Source organism: Mus musculus, chromosome 8, assembly GCF_000001635.26.
Source record: "Mus musculus strain C57BL/6J chromosome 8, GRCm38.p6 C57BL/6J".
Taxonomy (NCBI): Eukaryota; Metazoa; Chordata; class Mammalia; order Rodentia; family Muridae; genus Mus; species Mus musculus.
In genome coordinates, this window is record NC_000074.6 from 5,991,280 (window position 1) to 5,996,659 (window position 5,380).

Genomic DNA, 5,380 nt, shown 5'->3' on the forward strand with positions numbered 1-5,380 from the left:
CTAATAGTTTCATATTTCAACTTTTGTTGATCACCAGAAAATTCTTACATTTACATATGTTTTCATACAATTTCATTTAATTTCAATTTTCTGGCACATTTCACTATGCAAATTGGATAGGAAAACTTACCTTTTGGGTTTCTCCTTTTTTCTTACCGTGGCATAGTTGCATCTTTGTTTTGAGTCATGGCTATCAGTCTTTTCCTACTTCCTCATGCTCTCAATTATTCTTTTTTTTTAATTCATTCTTCTCTAGTATATTACTTCCTTCTCATATATTCATTCTCACCCCCAACCTGCCTTCTCCCCACTGCCCCCAGAGACATCAAGTAAACATCACATATCAAGTTGCAATAAGAATAGGCACCACCCCTTTCATATTAAGGCTAGACAATGCAACCTAATAGGAGAAAAAGGTTTCCAAAAGCAGGCAAGAGTCAGAGATATCCTCAAATCCCACTGTTAGGAGTCCCATAAGAAGAATAAGCTACAGAACCATAGCATATACACAGAGGGCTTAGGTCATATGCATGCAGACTCCCTGATTGTGAGACTTGTCTCTGTGAGCTCCTATAAGCCCAGGTAAGTTGATTCTGAGGGTTTTCTTGTGGTGTGCTTGACCCTTTGTCTCTCATAATACTTCCTCCCCATGTTCCTCAGGACAACGTGAACTCTGCCTTATGTTTGACTGTGGGTCTCTGCATCTGTTTCTGTCAGTTGCTGGATAAACTCAATTATGATGTGTATGCTAAGCTCCTGCCTATGAGTATAGGAGAACATCATTAGAAATCATTTCATTTACTTTTTTAATCTTATAGCATTTGGTTCCATTCTAGATCCTTAGGATATCCAGCCTCAGGTTCCTGGTCCTCCAGGCAGTGTCAGGCATATTAATCATTCGTCCTCAGATAAATCTTTACAATGAATTTGAACACAGCCGTGAAAAGCTTCATTATGAAGACTGACTTTTAAAAAAAAAATCTTAAAAGTAATCTTTTACTATATATAAAAAAACTTGCTTTAAATTCCAAGCAACAGAAATGGAAGCCTTAGCTCAGCTCATCTAGGGCCTCACACACAGTAGGCAAGCACTGTAATACTACTTAGGAAGATAAAGGATTTAGATCTCAGAGTGGTAAATAGCCTTGACTGTTTCTCCAAGGCTGCAAAGCATTTTGGTCACCTCGTTTCCCAGTGTTCCATAATAGTCAACACTGATCTCTGGAACCCACCAACCGTGTAGTTGGCATGCTCTGCGGCACTGTATGTAGTCCTAGGTGACTGAACTAACGCAGAGATTCACCCGCCTCGGCCACTGTAGTGCTGTGACTACGGCAAGCATCACGATTATGGCTGTGTTGGCACTGTCAGATGCCTGATTCAGCCTCACAGAGATGTTTTGAAGGGCCCCATTGGAGCCAAGGTTACAGAAAAGCTCGAGGCAAACATTGGTTAAGAATGTGGAACTTTGGTGTGGGTTTTAAGGAAAGGTCAGACAGGAGGATCCTTAAGCCAAGGGAGAAATTTAGTGGGCAATTTCTGGGTACATGTGGTTTAGGAAACAACAGTCTATCACTGCATTGGTTTTGTTTGTCCTTAACGTTTTCTCTATGTGTAGCCCTGGGTATCCTGGATCTCTGTAGAGCAGGCTTGCCTGGTCTTGAACTCAGGAGATATGTCTGTCTCTGCCTTGCAAGCATTGTGACTAAAGGTATACACCACCAGGCCCAGCCAAACACTAATTCTTAATAGAAAACAAGTGGTTAAACTTCAGTTCCCTCCAGTAGCACAGATCTACTACCTTAACAGACTAATGCGCATAAAAAAGCAGGCTGTCCTCACAAACACTTCCAGGTGCTAAGATGGTATGGATCACTGTCATGGAGTTCCAAGCACAACGTATGGATATGTGTGTGTGTGTTTTTCTAGCAAATGGATCCCCCATCCTAAATCCGGAGCTATAGGGAAGGACTATCACTGCAGGTCAGGGCACAAATGCTCTTACACTGACCCAGGAAAAGCAAGCCTGAGAGATTCCAAAGCAGACAGTGCAGTTGCAAGATCACCTCACACCAAAAGACCAAATATGGCCTTTGTCACCTTTCTAACTGAGTGTTCTGAGGAACAAGCCCCTGGGCTTGTACAGCTATAGTCCCAGTACCTAGGAGGAGGCAGGACTGCTGTGGGGTTTAAGGTCAGTCAGGGCTATACAGGGAGACCCTGCCTTGAAATAAACAACCACAAAGCCACCTATCCTGACATACATACATGCATACATACATACATACATACATACATACATACATACATACATGCATACATCCATCAGGACCTTCTTTGTCCAGATTCAAGTGTGCCCATTGGTCTGGCCCACTGCTTTAAGAGTTTGGAGGGGCTGAGAGGAATGTTGAAGCTATTTGCCCACCCAACATTAAACACCAAGATATTAGGCAGGAGGAGCAGGGTAATTCTTTCTTCCTCAGCTTGAGTTGATTTCAGAGGCAGACAGCTAATGTGAATAATCGTCCCCTTCTATGGACTGGGCTGTGGTAAGTGTCTCCAATGCTCACATCTTACTGTCATTCTCCAGGCCTCTTCCTTCAGTTTCTGAAGGCAGTAAACCATCTTCTCTGAAGATATTTGATAATTTTAAACAACAAAAACACTTCCAAAGCGCGCTTTTGGAAAACCTGCGCCTGCTTCAATTGAGCTGCTGAAGGAGTTGACTGATCCGATCTCCCCGGTAGCCAGGTGAGCCCATCTCCTTGAGGAAATGGACTGTTCTTGGTAGCATGGCAGGCCACAGAGAGGTAAAAAGGGCACAGGAATAAAGAGACCTCCTGGAAATACTTCCTAGGGAAGGCAATTTCATGAATGAGGTCTTCCAGGCAATGTCACGAAATCTCCCCAGGTGTTCCTCGACCACTGTGTTGTACGTCAGAAGGCCTGTATTTTTGTTAATCTTTGCTTGTCCACGTTTCAAGATAAATTCTTAGACAGATTTCAGATTTGGAATTCCACAGGTCACATTAGGCTCCACCATGTGCAGTATTCTTAGACTCTGAGGGGTGACCTTGACAAAGACGCCACTGAACAATTTCTTCAGGCCAAGTTTCATGACAGTGCTATTTACCAATAAACTCACTCCTTCAGTTCTTTCCATGTGTATAACGAAGGTCAAGGAATGTTTATCAGGCACCTCCAAAGCACGAGACCACCTCTAGTCACTAGCCACGCACCTTTTCACATTGCTGCCACCAGGAACCATGTATGAAAGATTCTAGTGGTCTAAGCCTGAATTGTTTCCCTTTTCTCTCTCTCCTTGTCAAAAGTGCCTGCTTTGCCTGAGTGGTGAGTGGCTTAGAGGGCTTGATAAGCCTTCCTCTTTTTCAGGAGATTTTCTGGAACCAAAGAGATCTTTTTTCTTTCCCCTTCTTCCGCCATCTTTCCGGTGCTTCAGCAACTGCTCATGAAGACTGATTTTTAAACCGTCTGTGTGAGTCCACATGAGTCCTGCTTAGTTGATTCAGTGGTCCATGATCTCTTAGTGTCTTCCATCCCCTGACTCTTACATTTTTTCCTTCCATTCTTCTGTGAGGGGAAGAGCCCAGCGGATACCTCACGTTAGAGTTTCTCATACAGTACATGGTTATGGATTTCTGCACCCTCTTCCATCTGCTGCTTCGTGGAACAAGATGCCAATCTTAGGTCTCTGGGCTACCTAATCTCTGGTTCTTGGCCACCCAGGCAGTATAGAGCATCAGCTCCCTCTTGTGGTGAGTTAAATCAAACGTTGCTTTGCCACTCCTACAAATTCTATGCCACCATTGCCCAGCACATCTAGCAGGCAAGGTAGATTGTACGGCGAGGGTTTTATGGCTGGATTGGTGCCCAGGTTTTTCTTTCTGTAGCTTGAAAAGTACATTCCTTCTTACTGGTTGGGACATCTTCTGGATATATGCCCATGAGAGGTATTGCTGGATCCTCCGGTAGTACTATGTCCAATTTTTGGAGGAACTGCCAGACTGATTTCCAGAGTGGTTGTACAAGCTTGCAATCCCACCAGCAATGGAGGAGTGTTCCTCTTTCTCCACATCCTCGCCAGCATCTGCTGTCACCTGAATTTTTGATCTTAGCCATTCTGACTGGTGTGAGGTGGAATCTCAGGGTTGTTTTGATTTGCATTTCCCTGATGATTAAGGATGTTGAACATATTTTCAGGTGTTTCTCTCCACTATGTTCATAGCAGCCTTATTTATAATAGCCAGAAGCTGGAAAGAACCCAGATGCCCCTCAACAGAGGAATGGATACAGAAAATGTGGTACATTTACACAATGGAGTACTACTCAGCTATTAAAAAGAATGAATTTATGAAATTCCTAGCCAAATGGATGGACCTGGAGGGCATCATCCTGAGTGAGGTAACACATTCACAAAGGAACTCACACAATATGTACTCACTGATAAGTGGATATTAGCCCAAAACCTAGGATACCCAAGATATAAGATACAATTTGCTAAACACATGAAATTCAAGAAGAATGAAGACTGAAGTGTGGACACTATGCCCCTCCTTAGAATTGGGAACAAAACACCCATGGAAGGAGTTACAGAGACAAAGTTTGGAGCTGAGACGAAAGGATGGACCATCTAGAGACTGCCATACCCAGGGATCCACCCCATAATCAGCTTCCAAACGCTGACACCATTGCATACACTAGCAAGATTTTGTCAAAAGGACCCAGATGTAGCTGTCTCTTGCGAGACTATGCTGGGGCCTAGCAAACACAGAAGTGGATGCTCACAGTCAGCTATTGGGTAGATCACAGGGCTCCCAATGGAGGAGCTAGAGAAAGTACCCAAGGAGCTAAAGGGATCTGCAACCCTATAGGTGGAACAACATTATGAACTAACCAGTACCCCGGAGCTCTTGACTCTAGCTGCATATGTATCAAAAATGGCCTAGTCTGCTATCACTGGAAAGAGAGGCCCATTGGACATGCAAACTGTATATGCCCCAGTACAGGGGAACACCAGGGCCAAAAAAATGGGAATGGGTGGGTAGGGAAGTGGGGGAGAGGGTATGGGGGACTTTTGGGATAGCATTGGAAATGTAATTGAGGAAAATATGTAATAAAAATATTTTAAAAAAAGAAACCAAAACCTGAAAACATTTGGCTCACACGTGGATAGCTATCACCAAGCTAAACAAAAAAAAAGTCACACTTTATAAAGGAAAAATGGTAAATACAGCTCACTGGATATGATAGCACACTCCTGTAATCCCAGCATGAGGCTGAGGCAAGAGGATTGCTGAGTGTGAGGGCAGCCTCAGCTATAAAACAACACCATGTCCAAGTAGGACACAGGCAGTAGTGT

The 5,380-nt window shown here is 43.6% G+C and overlaps 1 pseudogene; it reads right to left on the reverse strand.

Moving 5' to 3' along the window:
• Positions 2,705–3,444, reverse strand: Gm2734 (predicted gene 2734; annotated as a pseudogene).